Genomic DNA, 18,615 nt, shown 5'->3' with positions numbered 1-18,615 from the left:
TTGGAAAAATTGCCAAAAGAAACCATTGATTAATGTGATGTTGATTTGTCCAAGAGGTGCCATTTTTCTTGAAGCGATCGATACATCCCTGGAAGAAAAAACTAGTGGATATCTTGCTGGTGTTTATGAGCGTTCGATTAGAAGAGCAGGGGGACCTAAATACGTGACAGCCATTGTCACAGATAATGCATCTAACTACAAAGCAGTTGGAAAATCAATTGAAGCAAAGTATCCAGAGATTACATGGGTTCCATGTGCTGCTCACACTTTGAATTTTCTCTTAAAGGACTTTGGAAAAGTTCCTTCTATTAAGCAAACACTTCTAGATGCAAACCACTTGGTGAAGTTTATAAGAGAGCTCATTTTCTTACGCTTTGTTTAGAGCAAAGTCCCCAACAAAAATTTTACAGATTTTTTGTGTGACCCACTTTGCAATAGCATATTACGTTCTCTCCACACTGCAGCACCTAAAAGCAGCCCTTGTTGAAACAGTGGCAGATAGAAGACGGGACATTTGGCTTGATAAATATCCCAAGTATGAACCTGCTGCTTCCAAATGCTATCAGATTGTAAACTCTCCTGTTTTTTGGAGAAATGTAGACAAAATAGTTACTGTCAGAGAACCTTTCACTCATCTAATACGATTAGTGGACAAAGAAGCCTCTATCTTTGGACGGGTTTATTGGTACATGCATGAAGCCACTCGCAAGTTAAAAGATAGTACATCTTATGCAGGAAAAAAGAAAGCCATGATGATGACATTTGTCAAAAGACGATGGCAGCAGTTGCATACTCCCTTACATGGAGCAGATTTTGTCTTTCAGGATCCCAAGTTCTAGATGCACGGGCAATCTTCAAACAATGAAGTGATCAGTGATTTCAAGAAAGTGTGTGCTCAACTATTAGGCAATGTGGATGGACAGGTGCATACACACAGGAGACGGCATATACTAGTAGAGAGGGAACGTTTGAGGATCCTTGGCATATAGATGCTATCAAGACGATGAGCGCACCAATTTCGTGGAAAGAGTACGGTGGAGAAAAAGTGGAACTTCAACATGTGGCTGTGAGAGTAATTTCTATTGCTGCCTCAAGTGGTAGCTGTGAAAGAAACTGGTCTTCATTTGCTTTTGTGCACACTAAAAAACAAAATCTATTAAGTCCTAAACGAGCTGCGGACTTGGTGTATGTCTTTTGTAACATGCGACTTATGCATAAGCCAACGAAGTTAGCCACACGTGCCACAGAAGAAAGCTTTGGGCGCTTCCAAACACACGAAGCAGTTGCAAATGAGCTCAACTCTGATGATGAAATGGAATGGAACCCAGAAGATATTGATCCGGAATGTCTGGATATCGAAAAAAGTGATGACATGGTGCCTGTGATTGAGGGGACGGATGAGTTGTAAAGTTTGTACTATATTCTCAATTAATTTTGCAATGCAAAATTTATGTGGAGTTTAGCTTTACAATCCATACCTTCTCTCTCTCTCTCTCTCTCTCTCTCTCTCTCTCTCTCTCTCTCTCTCTCTCTCTCTCTCTCTCTCTCTCTCTCTCTCTCTCTCTCTCTCTCTCTCACTGTCTCTCTCTCTCTCCTCTCTCACTGTCTCTCTTTCTCTCCATCTGCTCTCTATCATTGTTAAAAAGAGGGTAGAAGAGAGAACATAACTAACACAATTGCAACAACATCTTTCATGTCCATTTGTTCCAACAAATAGAGATTTACATACCAAAAAGAGGTTTTAATTACAAATCTTGAGATTTAAGATACAAAAAGAGTTTTTTTTTTTTTGGGAGATTTAATTTAAATCATGGGCTTGTTCTCCAAAGAGATCAGATACACGAAATTCTGAACTGCCAACTAAATCACTTGGACCGGCATTGCCCATATCTTCTTCGTTAACAGGCCCATACCTTGCCTCATACCATGCCAACTTTCTTTCTAGCTCTGCTATACGAGCACGCAGCATGGTTGGGGTCTCTTCTTGACTTGCCAAATCCACGCCTTGGGTTGCAAGCTGCTCAATAACTGCGATTTCTTTGGGCAAATATGTGTAACCTCTCTTGCGAGGAGGGTCTTCTTGATTAGCTTCTCGTGCATGAATCTTCTCGGTTGAGCGCCCTTTCCCAACACCTCCTGTAGTGGGATGATCATTCCAATCAACTTTGAGCCGCAATACATAGTAGCAATAACATTCTTGTACAAAGTAAATTTCCACTTGATTATTATTTAGTGGCGATCTGTACACTTGGATAAATCTTGCAAGGATATTTCGTGCGAGGACAGTGTGTTGCAGATCTGAAACCTTCAAGGGAGCAGAAGCCCTTGCATTTCCACTAACTCGAAATAATGTGTTGCGTACGAAGTGATTCGCACATAACTGTCTGCATTGCCTGTAATTCAGTGGCTCCCCTTGAAGTTTTGATTCGTCTTGTTGGGTTGCAGCCAAAGCGCTGAGATCTCCTTGAGCCACCCGAATCTCTTTCTCTTTGTAAATTTGTTGAGCCAATGCATGATTAAGCAAAGGATCATTAGGTTGATGTGCGTTCTCGTCGGGAGCAATATCTTCCATAACTGGAATGCAGAATAATAAACTTTAGTGAGACAGGTCTTATCACTTGAAAGAGAGATGGTTTAGAGAATTGAGCGATTCAACTTAAAATACTTTAAATTTCAACTTGAAAAACTTTAAAAACATTGCACACGTGACACCACACATTGCACATGTGACACCATTAATGCCAAAAACGTTGATTATTGATTTAATCATCAATAGGCCTCAAGCCAAATTCGGTTACAATATGATAGCCAACATTATGGCTTCCATTCAAACAAAGGCTTAAATCCCATATCTTAGGTCTATCTAAGGGTTTGGGAGATTTTCCACTAGCCAGATGATTGTTTACATTGCGCAAAAATTGGCGCTTGAGAACCTCGGTGGGCTCTAGAATACATGCAAGCAAGCGCCTAAGAATATACAAGAGACTATATATATCAAATCCCTTGGTGAATGGAGGAGGATTGATGCTAATATTTTTAGGGGCAGTCCATGGATAATCTCGCTTAAATTGAGCTCTACATTGAGGGGTGTACTTTGTCCCCAATCCGCAATGCCAGCATACACTCCTCGCTCGCCAAAATGGAGTAGAATATTTCTAGTGTGTAGATCATTGTGAATAAATTCGTGACTGTGCACGAATTTAAGTGTCTGTAGAAGAGCATTGCAGATTGGCAAAATTTTGTCTATGAACTGTTGTACAGTTCTAGACGTGTGTTGGAACTCTCTGATTGCAGGCTTGCTTCCATCATGATGATATGCCTGAATCCACTACTCAAGATGACCTCCATTCCAGAGCTTGAAGATCAACATAGGAATTTTGCTATACCAAACAAGAGCACAGGGAAATATCATGCCACAATGCTGAACAGTTGTAGCAGTTGCCTCCTCTAGCACGATCTGCAATGTCGTCTTGCTTCCTATTTGGTCTTTGGTATATCTTCGCCGCATAGACATGATCTTTGAAGAGAGAATGAGCCATTGATACTTGTTTCACATTTGCAAAACGTCCCTCACCTAATTGGGGTGCTTGCAAGTGAAAGATGGAATGCTCCCCAAGTAAGTGTAGGACAAGAGGACACGTCGTATCATCCAGGTTTACAGTGGAGGAATGAGCACCTGATGGAGGAGGTACATCCTCTTCTGTCCTAGGATGTTTTGAAGAGCATTCGATCTTATCTTTGCTCTTCAATTCTGAATGTAGCTATGCTACAAGCTGCATTCGCTCTTTGATTCCAGGTTTGGTTTTGATTTTTGGATGAACCATACTTTCAAAACTTCTAGTGACCTTGCCTAATAACTGCTTTACTGTGTTATGCATCACTCCATTAGTGCGTACGTAGATCTGGGTCAAACGTAACTGGGAATGCACTGCACTGCTTCAGCCAACAATGTTCCACAAGTTCAATCACAAAATCATCGAACTTTGCCTGTAGCGGATCAAATGCTCGTCCCAAATGATCGTCTGAAGCTCCATAGAGAGACAAAATAAGAGCATAATAATTTTGCAATGCTGACGCGTTAACTTTGTCTCGACCATGACTGAAGCCTGAAAATACATGAAGGAAATATAAGTAAGGTAAATCTAGAATAGATAAAAATTTGACATGTATGATTGTTAATAAATCATTAAGAAAATTTGGACTCACAAAGGGGTCCTTTAAGGAGTTTGACTTTACCTCTACCAAAACGGACGCACGGATAAATTTTCGCAAACAAACTCCAAAGCTGGCGGAGGTTTGACAGTTAGAATGTCCTCTTCAAGCTCTATCTACTGATATATAGCACGCCATGAGATTCCTCATGAGATTCTTAGAAGATTCCACAACGATAATATATCGAGATTGAGTGGTACGAGCTGTCGGACTAATTGGGCCTACAAAGTCCAACCCCCATTTATCAAATGGTTGAGTCACTTTAATAGGATGTTAGGACATCTTATCATTTCGTTGTGTGATCTTGTAACGTTGGCATTCATCACATCCCTTTGCAAAAAGTGATGCATCTTTGAATAAGGTAGGGCACCAATAGCCTGATTGCAACACCTTTCTAGCTGTTAGTTCCCCTAAGAAATGTCCTCCAGCTATACCCATATGTGTTGGAATTAGGGTTGCAGAGAAATGCACACAGCTTGGAGAAGACGAAGGAAGCTCAAGGCACACAATAGAGAGTGTATTACTTGGTGTGCAATGGAAAGATAGATAGCCCTAGAGTGATGGGCGTATATACAATGCACGGGGGGAAAAACCTCCTAAAGAGGGAAAAAATGCCCCGGCAGTCCTAGTGTGTTCACACACATCACTACCACATGTATATGGTAACAAATCCCCCCTGGAGTGATGCGGTGAACGAGAGCTGGCACATGAGTAAAGGGAAGTGCCATGCCCTGAGGACAGTATCAGTCTACAAAGGGGAGTAAGCCCAAAGCTTTGCAGAAAGCTTCAAGCTTCTCACGAGACAATGCCTTTGTGAAAAGATCTGCAAGGTTGTCCTGTGTTGGCACATAAGCCAAGCTGATCTCTCCTTCTGAGAGCCTCTCCTTGACATAGTGGTAATGCACCTCAATGTGCTTTGTGTGAGCATGAAAAACTGGGTTCCTTGCAACTGCCAATGCCCTCTGACTATCAGTGTAGATAGTGTTGGCATTGTCCTGTCCAACACCCAAATCAGCCATAAGGCGTCTAAGCCATACACACTCAACCGTAGCTGTGAAGACTGCTCTGTACTCAGCCTCACAACTCGAAGTGGCCACAGTAGGTTGCTTCTTGCTCAACCATGATATACATGAACTACCAAGCATGAAACAAAAACCACTTGTGGACACTCTCGTGTCAAAACAACCAGCCCAATCTGAGTCCGAAAAAGCATGTAAGTCTGGCGGCAATGATCCCCCCTTGGGATAAAACAAGCCAAGATGTAAAGTGCCACTAAGGTAGCGGAAAATCCTCTTGACAGCCTACCAATGCTTAGACCCTGGGCTATGCATAAATCTGCTGACCTGTGAGACTGCAAACTGAATATCCGGCCTTGTGTTGCATACATAAATAAGGCAACCAACAGCAGTTTGGTAAAGAGTGACATCAGCAGGATCGCCAGCATCATGTAGACTCAACTTCAAACCTGTTTCCATGGGAGTGGCAATAGGTTTGCAATCCTCAAGTCCAAACTTACATAGCAATGTCTCTATGTAACTTTTCTGACACAAGGCAATACCACCATCACACTGCTTAAACTGTATGCCCAAATAATGATGCAACAGCCCCAAATCTTTCATCTTCAAAGTGGCATTCAAATCAGCCTTAAATTCAGCAATATGTCTCTCATTTGGTCCAGTGATCAGCAAATCATCAACATAAAGAACCACGATGAGAAATACATCACCCTCACGCTTTACATACAATGTGCTTTCTGTTGGACTGTTACGAAAGCCTTGTTTGACCAAATGAGTGTCAGCTTTTTCATACCAAGCACGAGGAGATTGCTTCAACCCATACAAATTCTTGTTACATTTGCACACTTTGTCCTCTTGGCCTTTGATGACAAAACCGCGAGGCTGCATTACATAAAGCTCCTCACATATGTCACCAATCAAGAAAGCAGTAACAATGTCTGATTGATGTACATCCCAACCAAAATGAGCTGCCAATGCACATAGAAAACGCATAGTAGTCATACGACAAGTGGGAGAAAAAGTCTCTTCGTAATCTATGCCTTTTTGCTGTGCATACCCCTTTGCAACAAGTCGAGCCTTATGGCGATCGATCTCACCATCCGGTTTGCGTTTCAACTTGTAAACCCACTTCGTACCAATGGCCTTTTTGCTAGGAGGCAAATCACATAAAGTCCATGTGTCATTTTCTATAAGTGCATCATATTCTAATTGCATGGCAGCCATCCAATTTTCTAAATTCTGTGCTTCATCAAAAGTCAGAGGCTCCTCAACATCATGTAAACTAGACACAGCCAAAGCATAACAATCTGATGCATAAGATGCATGGCGAGAGCCTGAACGAGTACGACTAGACAAAGTTGCATCCAATTTACTGTCACGCAAAGTGTGCACCAGCCATTTTGGCATACCTCTAGCCTGCTCATTTTCAGCCCTTTCCTCATCAAGTACATCATGTACATCTGCATCAGTAATAGGCTGATCTAAAACATTTCCAGAAACCCCCATAGGCTGTACATTTGCCTCATTGGAACTTACATTCGTATTTCCACCACTGAAAAGAGGCAACAAAGTGTCATAAATGTCCTGTGAGCTTACATTACTGTCTCTAGTACATGACAGCAAGGGCTGAACAGAATCTTCCACAAACACTACATCCCGAGAAACCAGAATACGTTTTGTTTGCGGATGATACAACCTGTAACCTTTGATTTCAACACTATAACCAAAAAAAATACATTTGATAGCCTTATCATCCAATTTTCTGCACTGCACTTGTGGCACCAAAGCATATGCCAAAGAGCCAAAAACACGCATGTGCTCAATAGAAGGTTTTGTATCATGCCATGCTTCATATGGAGTAATAGACTGCAAAGCTTTCGTAGGACATGTGTTAAGTACATAAGTGGCACACATGATGGCCTCAAGCCAAAAAGAATGTGGTAAAGCTTGACTTTTGACCATACATCGTGCCATTTCTGTCAGTGACCTGTTTTTCCTCTCAGCAACACCATTTTGTTGAGGTGTATAAGGCACTGTACATTGGTGTTTTATCCCACGACTAGCCAGAAATGCATTAAATTCATGAGACATTTACTCCCCCCCTCTATCTGAACAGAGGGTGCCCATAGTACATTTCAAGACATTTTCAGCCATAGCCAAAAATTGTTTGAAGCACATAAAGACTTCGGATTTCGCTTTAAGCGGAAATACCCATGCATGCCTGGAGTAATCATCAATGAAAGTCATGAAGTACAGGTAATTGCCCAAGGACGGAGTTTGCATGGGCCCACAAACATCACTACGCACAAGCTCTAACCTGCATGTGGCCCGAACTGAACCATCCATGGAAACTTAGAACGCTACATCTTACCCAAAATACAGCCTTCACAAACATGTTTGACAGGTGCTTCAAGAGGTGGCAAAGAAGCAACCATATCAGATATCTGCAAACGCAGCAAACTGGCAAAATTCAGATGACCAAAACGTGCATGCCAAAGTTTTGCATCTGAAATAGCCCTTGAATTTGCAACAGCATTTGCAAAAATTTTTCCACACTTGTCATACAAAGTGAGCTTATACATCCCACGGCACAAAAGCCCAGATGCAACAATTTCATCACCAAAACTGAGATCATGAACTGTACATCTGTCATCCACAAATTTGACTACAAGTCCAAGTCTAGCAAGTGCGGATACAGATAAGAGATTCTTCTTGATCCCAGGTAAATAAAGTGCATCAACAAGTGTGAAGGAACTGCCATTAGCAGTAGTGAGCACAATCTTTCCAACATCCTGAACTGGATAAGAGGCGTTGTTGGCACAAGTGACTGAATTCCCATGAGGGACAGAATCAAGAGAGGTAAACAATTCACGATGTGAGGTAATGTGCTTTGTAGCACCACTGTCGAAATACCACACATGTGAATCTGCAGCAACGACTGACAAGCATGCATCATGGACAGCAGGATTGTAAGTGCACTCTGCGCTAAAAGCCCATTCTGCATCAACATCAGCATCACAGTCTCCTTTCACAGAAGACTCAACAATGGCTGCATTTGTAGTGGAACCACCCTCTTTCTTCTTAGCCTCTTTGGCCTTCAACTTAGGACACGACTTGATCAAGTGATCATTGGCTTTACAATAATGGCAACGCATCTTCTTTTTGCTCTTATCACCAGAATTGCCAGACGAAGTACTGCCAGCAGAAGCATTATGAACATAATTTTTGCCACTCGCAGCAGAACCATAAGAAGTGGCTGCATTACTGTTACCACCCTTTCTTTGAGAAGCAATAAAAGCCTGTTCAACTGCACGCTGTCTAGTCCTGTTTTTTCTGGACAGTGAATCTTGCAACAGCAATGTGCATAATGCATCAAACTTGACAACGTCAGGATTTCCTTGGGTCATCAGTCTCCAAGTACTAGCAAAAGTCTGGTAGGAATCTGGTAAGGCATCAAGAACAGTCTGCACAAGGGAACTGTCTGAAATGACTTCACCGGCAGAAATAAGCTGCTCATTGATATCCTTGACACTAGCAAGGAAAGTGTCCATATCATCTTCCTCATGCATAATCTTTGACTCTAGCTCTTTACGCAGCTAAGCAATTTTAGCCTCATTGCGGCTTGCATAAAGACCTGCTAGAATATCCCTCTTTCTTCTTAGCCTCTTTGGCCTTCAACTTAGGACACAACTTGATCAAGTAATCATTAGCTTTACAATAATGGCAACGCATCTTCTTTTTGCCCTTATCACCAAAATTTCCAGAAGAAGTACTGCCAGCAGAAGCATTAGGAACATAATTTTTGCCACTCGTAGCAGAACCATAAGAAGTGGCTGCATTGTTGTTACCACCCTTTCTTTGAGAAGCAATAAAAGCCTGTTCAACTGCACGCTGTCTAGTCCTGTTTTTTCTGGACAGTGACTCTTGCAACAGCAATGTGCATAATGCATCAAACTTGACAACTTCTGGATTTCCTTGGGTCATAAGTCTCCAAGTACTAGCAAAAGTCTGGTAAGAATCTGGTAAGGCATCAAGAACAGTCTGCACAAGTGAACTGTCTGAAATGACTTCACCTGCAGAAATAAGCTGCTCATTGATATCCTTGACACTAGCAAGGAAAGTGTCCATATCATCTTCCTCGTGCATAATCTTCGACTCCAGCTCTTTACGCAGCAAAGCAATTTTAGCCTCATTGCGGCTTGCATAAAGACCTGCTAGAATATCCCAAGCCTGTTTTGCACATTTTGTTGAACGGATGTGAGGAACAATGGTGCGCTTCACAGACAACGCAATCAATGCATGAGCCTGCGCATCCTTAACATCCCAATGAGCTTGTTCTGCCGTAGGCAAAACAACTCTAATAGCTGCAATCCTTGCAGCAAGACATGCAACATCCTCAACATCGCCTACATCCTCAGAACCAGGACGTACATCAATGCCCTGCACAATGTTCCAGACACCCTTTGACACAAGAACATGCTGCATCGTATAAGCCCACATAGGGTAGTTGTCCCCATCCAACCTGTCCTTAGCAGCAAACATCTTGAACACATCTGTGTTGTTGTTGTCAGCCATGGTAAATGCTGCACCTGATGTGAAAACTGCCCGAAAATAGGAGAAACGAAGCGGGAACAACCTGTGCTATATAGCACAAACCGTAGAAGACTATGAGGCACCTGTTATGCAGAAATTGGCACTAATAGAAATTCTACACAAAATGACAAAATAGCCTGTGCAGTACTGCCTGTAGTGGAAACGCTCGCCAAAGCTCACTGAAATCGAAGAAGGTGAGCAGGCGTGTGCTAGAGCAACTAGCGACTAAGCCCGGGAGGACGTGACCTGCTCTGATACCAATTGTTGGAATTAGGGTTGCAGAGAAACGCATATAGCTTGGAGAAGACGAAGGAAGCTCAAGGCACACAATAGAGAGTGTATTACTTGGTGTGCAATGGAAAGATAGATAGCCCTAGAGATGGGCGTATATACAATGCACGGGGGAAAAAACCTCCTAAAGAGGGAAAAATTCCCCGGCGGTCCTAGTGTGTTCACACACATCACTACCACATGTATATGGTAACAATATGGGCTTCTTGCAGTATATATAAATACTCATCCTCACGGGCACAACGTCTAAGAATATTATCCTCCCCTAACCTGTAGAGTGTTCCTGTAATGAGAGAATAAGGTTCACAATATTTTAACAGTTTTTGAGTTGTGTCCTTACGAAGCTCTTTGGGTGGAAAGCCATTAACTAGAAAGTTCACAATCTTCTCACTCCATTCAGGTATGGTTTCAACTAGGAATAGAGAAGTATCAAGCAATTCATCATCGACTCCAGTAGGGGCTTCACCATTGGGTATGCTATAATTCTTCATGTGGAACAAGGTTTATTTATTAGATACAACAAGGCTTGATGATCAACATATAAAACAAACTTGTTGGCCAGAAGGTAGTAGCAAAATTTCTTCACTGCATAAATCATACCTAAACCTTCTCGCTCTGTAAAGGTGTAGTTTCTCTCGGCATCATTCAATTGACGACTTGCAAAGCTAATGGGGTAGTCCAATTTATGTTTTCCTGGTTGAGCTAGAACACACCCAATAGAAAAGTTTGATGCATCAATATGCACATGGAAAATTACATTCCAATCGAACACTCGTAGAATAGGAGCGCTAGTCAAGGTCTTTTTTAAGGACTCATAAGCATGGTCACACTCCGTGGTCCAGTGGAACTCAATAAGAAGCTTGTACAAAGCACGAGCTATCTCGGCAAAGTTTAAAATAAACAGTTGTTAATAACCAACATGGTCCATGAACCTTTGAACTCCTTTATAGTTTGTAGGTGGTGGCAATTCAGCTCTGTGGAAATCCTATTTTTGAACACTATATGCCCTAAAATGACTCCATGTTTAACCCAAAAATGGCATTTGAAAGGGTTTAAGGAGATGCGATACAATTTGCACTTCTCAAACACTTTTCGTAAGCATGATAGATGCTCTTTCCAAGAGGAATAACCACAAAGGTCATCTGAGAAAGCGTCACAAAACTCCCTCACATTTTCTCTAAAAGCAATGTTTATGAATCTTTGAAAGGTAGCAGGGACATTGGTTAAGCCAAAATCGATAACACAAAATGTGAACACTCCAAATTTTGGTTATAAATGTTGTTTTATCTTGGTCCTCTAGCGCAATTGTGATTTGATTGTAGCCAGAGTACCCATCTAAAAAGCTATAAGCTTCCTTCCTTGCAACTCTTTCAAGCACATGTTCTATGGCAAGGGGTAATGGTCCCTCCTAGTGGTAGCATTGACCTTCTTGATATCCAAGCACACTCTAAGTTTCCATTCTTTTTTGTCACAATCACTATTGGAGACACCCATTCTGAGTGCTCAATAGGGTATATGAATCCTCACTTCACAAGCTTTTCAATCTTTCTTGAATGATCTTTGCATATTTAGGATTCATTGGGTAGGGTCGTTGCTAAATTGGTTTAGCCATGCTATTCATGGTAATTGTCTATTGCACCACGGAAGGTGCAACACCTTTCATATCATGGTATGTCCAAGCAAATATATCCCTGAATTCCTTGAGAAGTTCTTTAAGTACATACTCTTCAGTCTCTGTCAGATCTTGGGCAATGAAAACAGGTTTGGACTCTTCTCCTGGGTCTGCTAGCTCTCTTTCCTTAACTATCACTGGACCATCATAGACTCCATTGCTTCCATCGATAGGTTTTCTTTGAGACTTTGTATACACAACCTTACGTTCCTTTGTGGTGTATGATTTGAAATGTTCATGTACAGAGTGTAAGTCTGTGGGGTCCTGTTGTTCTGTGGATTGTGATTTCACTTCCGATTCCTTTTGTTGTTGAGCTAACTCTTGATTTTGTCGTCTCCTTACGGTACAGCTCAACTTTGGCTTCTCTGTAGCCTCTAGTTGTGCAATGTCAATGGGTTGTGGACTACACCATATAACGCTTTGAAGATATTCACCCCAGTTATCTACCAACTTCCGATGAGCATCACATGCCCCTATATAATTAATCCATTCTGTGGTAGATTTTTTTTTCATTTATTCTAGCACGCACATTTGCTCGATATTGTTGCCTCTTATATCTCTTACTCTTCTTCTCTAATTTTTTATTACGGACGATCTCTAATGAAGAGTCACTAGATGAATTGCTACTTGTGTCTTCTGCTCCCTTGGATAGATTGTCATCTAGGGTACCACTGGGCTCTGAATGGTTTGTCCCCACATTTGCACTAAGATTTAACTCAGATTCTTCGTCCTCAGAGTCAATTTCAATTGATGATTTTGACCCCAAATTGTGTGGGCTATAAACTTGTGAGACGCTACTGGTTCCCATTCCAGTGAGACCTTCATCTTGTAGGTCATCAGAAGCTATATGCATTCATTCTAACAAGGGTACGAGTGGTGGCATTTCATCCCCCTCAGGTGTTACCCAGGTCGTCCCCATGTTTCTCCAAGTGTCTATGGTTGTTGCTACGTGGACCCAATCCACATTGTCCGACTCAGTCATCCCAGGTAGTACATCCATATAAAGAGAATCTTCTCCAACATCAGTGTCTGCTTTACGCATGTAACAATACTGCAATGGGGCCGAGTGAACTGTGATGTTAGATCTATAATCAATTATAAATATGTTTCCTAGAGGATGTGCTCGACTAGTTACAAGATCCACTCGAATGATAGAATCTTGGAATTGCAAGTAGACATGGTTTTTAGACCAGTCATGCACCATTTTTGCTTCCCTTAGGAAAGGATGTCCTAAAATCATCTTAGATGCCATATTTTATGTCCAAAGACCTTGATCTTGAGATCTTCTAGCATCCCAATAGGTTTAACAATAGACCCATTGGCCATCTTTACTTACTATGGTTGTGGTTCCAAGGTGAGGTCTTCCCATAGTTTCCAGCAATTTTTAGTCACAATGCTAACCTCAGCGCCACCATCAAGGATTACCTTCACAGTTAATCCCTTGGTAGTGATTGGTATGGTTGCATTGGATTCATCTCCCTCAAATTATTTTCCCAACTTGTTAACATGTATTTCTACAATAGGGTTCTCATCTAGGTTGGGTTGTGGATCTAAGTGTTCCTCCTCTATTGGCATCTCCTTAACCCCATCCATCTCTATGCAAATTGTGGTAGCCCGACCTTCAGTTCTCCATTGAGGAAAGCTCAAAGAGCTAAGAATAGCTCAGGGTCTCCATATAGTTTGGACACGATGGTGGTTCTAACCTCTAAAGCCATGAAATCCATCAATTTGGCAATATTTAACGGCACCTTTTGGGCTTCAGTCCCTTGATGTGGGGAAGATGGGATCTCCATTTCTTCAATAGGGTCAAGTAGTCACTCTGTAAACATTCTTTTCAACAAGAAGCGAGTACGCCCACTTTCCCATGACTTTAAGTCATTTTCTTCTTGGATGACACTAGGTATGGCTAGGGGTCTATGTACCTTCTGAGATTTTTGTTGCGTAGGGAACACTGTGTCTGTAATCTGGATCTTCCTAGGTGCTGGCTCCAGATCCCTTTGGGTCTCTTCTACCAAGCTCCTTAATTGCTTGAACCGCTCGATATCCTCTGTAGGGTTTGGATAAGTTCCTATCTTCTTCTTGGATCCTGGCCATTGTTGTAAGGTCTCCACCTTTCTAGGATGAACTCAAAGTTTTAGGGGAAATCATTGGACTTACAAACAGGTAAAGCACTATTTCAAAAGAAATTAAAAATGGTATTTTTGAAATCTTAAGCACAGCCAACCTCGGGCTAGAAGTTTTTAGACTTAAATTCAGACAAAAACAGACTCCGCTAGTCCTTTCGAAAGATTGAATATAAATTAAATTATTAAGAAAAATTGAATGGTTGCAGTAATCATTTAAGCATAGACTTTACTAAAGGCCTCCCAGATATTTACCAATTAAGCAAAAATAGGTCAAAATATAGCATTGATATTTTAAAGCTGGAAGGAAATGGGAGGGGTCATCACTAACGGGAAATTAGTAAATCATGTGATATGATTACATGCTATTTATCAGAGTTAGATTACATGATAAAGAGGTTGTGATAATTATGTTAAGGTTAGAAAAGTAGTATAGATATTTATCTAAGTCAAATTATACAAATTCTAGTTGAAAACTAAAGGGAAAAATCAGTAAATCATGTTATATGATTACACGCTATTTATCACACTTAGATTACATGATAAAGAGGCCATGATAATTGTTTCAAGGTTAGAAAAGTAGTATAGACATTTATCTTAGTCAAATTATACTATTTTGAGCTAAAAACTAAAGGAGAAAATTAGTAAATTAAGTTGAAGAGCTAGAAGATAATTTCCAGAGGTCACAAATATCTTTATCTACTTTTGATAATTATACTATAGTTAATTAGTAAGTTTAGGAAACTATAATTTACCAAAATTCCTATTTTTAGCAAAAGATTATTTAAAATAAATATACTTTGCGATCAAAAGTTTTTAGAAAAAATTATAGTAAGTGTAAACCTGTGATATAAAGTTGAGAAAATGAAATCTTTAAAAGAAAAGAAATAGAATAAATATTAAGCTCAAAATAAGCAGATTCCAAGCTTAAAATTCGATGGGGCGATTAGGAAAAAGATATACAAAATTATAAGTAAACTAGGATAGCTTAGAAAACCCTTAGGGAAGCTGTGGAAAAAGTTATCATCCCTATATAGACAAATAAGAAATTACTAGGTCAAGAATTTACCAATTAAAACTACAAATTTAACCTTGATTTGGGTAAAATTGGATACAAAGATTAAGTTTAGATTTTGGATAATTTACCTAATGATTAGACGCCCTTTTTATAAGGATAAGAAGTTATGGCACCTAAAAGTACCTGAGCCAATCCTACATCTGATGATGAGGACAGAGCTCTAAAAATAACTAGAGCGTCGCACAACGATGAAGTTGATCTTAGTAGTAGGCCTACAGAGGAGAGTCTTCAGGCGCCAGCGCAGCAACACATGGCCGATCAGCCCCAGGTGTGTTTCCCATTATTCAATTAAGTCTTCAAATAGTTTAAGTTCTTTTATAAGTTAACATTGCATACGTAAGGAGTGAGTAAGAATCAGAAAAGGAATAGTTGGTCAAAAACGAAAGGTAACTTCCAAGAAACCAATGTGCATTTGTTTATAAAGTAGGAAAGAATTGTTTGGGTTAAAACTGATTGAATTAGGAAAGATATGGTTGATCATCCTTAAGATAGCTTGTCTCAAGACACCTCCGACTCCTTGGTATAAATTGATGATAATGATGGCTTTCAAGCCACGGATAAGTCGGTTATCCCCATGAACGATGAGTTTCTACTGCGTGTCATGTCTTGATGTTTCTACATAAGTTAGGATACCATTTTTATCATACGGGAGCCGCCTAATTGTATGGGCAACTGGTTTGGTGTATGGGCACCCAGAACCTTGGGTGGGGATTTATCCACTCCGGATTATGAATAAGGAATGGGTGCCATTTTTTTCACCCTTAGGTGATCTTGAGACAAGAAGAGTACTGGTCATGGTTATTATGGACAATGTTTTGATTGACAGTAACCTGTCTTAAGTTTAAAGATGTCTGTTTGTTAAAAGAATGCTTTTCAATACTATCTTTAATACTTGATTGAAGGAATTACTGTGATGAAACGTTAAAAGAAATCATTATTTTAAATGTTAAAACAATGTGATAGTAATTAGAAAATAAATGAATCATGTGTGAGTGCGGGGTGGTAAGTGGGGATTGACTAAGGTTGTCAATCATGGACGGGTGGACCTAATTAGCCAGGTAACAATCCATCCATGCGCACTAAAAAAGTTTGGAAAACATCTTCACTTGGAAGAGGAGTTCACCAGCGGCTATGCCCTCACATATGTTAGGGGGAAAAAAGCGTTGGTTGAGGATACCTTGGCCCAATTTGTGGAAGTTATAGGACCGAAATAGTTTTTTTTGGACTTTTAATACGTTGTCCCGTTTTCATTGCGAGATAGGACCAGGTCTTCTTCTAAGGCTATAGACCAAGCCATTGTCAATGGTAAAGGTCTATTCCTTGGATTTTTCTTATTTAGAGACTCTAATTTTTATCAGACCTAGAGACCTGTCAAGGATCCAATCCCAATCTTGGAATTGGCGGATTGGGGAAGATCCAGGGGAACTTTCAACCAAGGATACAAAAACGTGGACTAGCTGCAGCAGTGAACTTGGAGCACACCTTCCCAAACGTTTGGTGCTATGGATGCAATCAAATGGGGCACTATAGATATAACTGTCCTGAAGAGCAAAACCCTCGAACTACTGCTAGAGCCATTCCTCAAAATCAAGGAGATAATCTAAGAGAAGGTAGAAACGGAGGACGAGGTAGAGGAAGAGCAAGAGGAGCCATGTCTTATGCAATCATGGGAGAACGAACCTTATGAATGAGGAAGATAAAAGAGCCACTCGCTTGGCCACAGTTAGCAATCCTAGAGCTTTGTGAACCACTATAAATCAATAATGTAAAGCTTTGAGTTACTTATAAATTAAAATGGTATCATGATTTTCTTTCCAAAATTTCTTAAGGAATCTAAAGTTAAGTTAGTATTCAATCAAGAAATTAAGTGTAGATCTAGCAAATGAGGAAGAGGTTCTCGTTAGGAAGGCAAAATTTGAATCTTAGAAATGAGATAGTTATCCAAAAAACCAACTCACATTCCTTGTACACAAGATCTCCTTTTTTGAAAAATGACATAGAGACTAAAAGACCTCTTGGTATGATACATTTTAAAACCCTTTACATAATGTTGGTCAACCAAGTTAGAGCACAGAGAGGGTACCTCTGGTGCAATGGTGGAAGCTTGTGCCGAACGCAGATTGCTCGGAATGGGAAGAACACGCCGAGCGCGTTCAGGTTGGCAAAGCTGGAATACATGATACTTGTCAAATGTTGATTGCTTTGAATGGTCAATTAGACCGAGAGTGTTCATGTTCACAAGGTGGATAAATGGATCTTTTATAGAATGGATTTAACCTAGTTTTTGAGATGATGCAATTGGTTTGTAAAGGTTTTTAAGGTGGGCTCAACACTAAGAGTTCCTTGGGGAAGAATTGACTATCAAGTAACTCCAACTGGATTCAATCCTTGAAACTAGAAAGAATTCTTAGAGTAATCAGGAACACTTGGTAAAGTAGAAAGATTATTCCACCAAGGATGCCACTTGGAAAAAGGCAACCTCTTTTTCTCAAAGACTTTCTTAATTTCGGTTGACATGAGGGCATCTCAAATTCTTAAGTTGGGGTGATTGTAAGGTCTCCACCTTTCTAGCTGCAGAGGGATGAACTCAAAGTTTTATGGAAAAGCATTGGACTTAAGCACAGCAAACTCCGGGCTAGAAATTTTCAGATTTATATTCAGACAAAAACTCGCCCCGCTAGTCCTTTCAAAAGATTCAATGTAAATTAAATTATTAAGAAAAATTGAATGGTTGTAGTAATCATTTAAGCATAGACTTTACTAAAGGCCTCCCATATATTTACCAATTAAGCAAAAATAGGTCAAAATATAGCATAATTGATATTTTAAAGCTGGCAGGTAATGGGAGGGGTCATCACTGACTTACCAGGGACACAATTAGCAGCAGGGGGCACCACCTTGAGCTATAGGGCTGCTTGAGCTACAAGAAACTTCCATTTTTAGCCTATGAGAGCTTATGAGTGTCCAGAAACCTATAAATAAGACCCCTTGCTTCATATTTTGAACAGACTTGGAGTCCTGGCCATTTCTCTCTCACCTAAAGAGAACTCTACTCAAAAATCACTAGAGAGAAAAACTCTACTTGATTAATCCATAGTAATTAGCATTAAACCTTTTTAATTAGCAAAATTATGCTAATTTACTTATATTTTCTTAATTAATCTAATTAATTAAAGATTAAGCTTACTTACACTTTAAATTACTCTCTTAAGTCTTAATTCTCTACTAATTATTTAGATTAAGCTTAGGCTATTAATCTAATTATTTATTAAGCTATATTAGGGTTGAAATTAATCATTTTAATCATAAATTAATGGTAATTATACTAATTAAATTTAGATTGAGATAAGATAATTATCTAAGTTGTATATGACTATTAAGATGCTAGAAAATTTATATTTTAATTTTTTGATTAGTTTTTGTAATTATTTAAGCAGAATTAAGCTATTTTTAGTCATAAATTAAAGGTGAAAATTAGCAAATTAGACCAAAAAAATTTGAGATAATGTTTTGAGTTAAAATACATCTTAAGGAACCCGTTATAATTATATTAATCACAGATAATTATTTTAGCTAATTATCTTAGTAAAAAACCATTGTTTTTAAGAAAATATTAAAGGGGGAAAATAG

The sequence above is a fragment of the Adiantum capillus-veneris genome, chromosome 12, assembly GCF_014529385.1.
Source record: "Adiantum capillus-veneris isolate H3 chromosome 12, ASM1452938v2, whole genome shotgun sequence".
In the NCBI taxonomy this organism is placed as follows: domain Eukaryota; kingdom Viridiplantae; phylum Streptophyta; class Polypodiopsida; order Polypodiales; family Pteridaceae; genus Adiantum; species Adiantum capillus-veneris.
The sequence above is the reverse complement of the archived record's forward strand: the minus strand, read 5'-3'. Positions refer to the sequence as shown.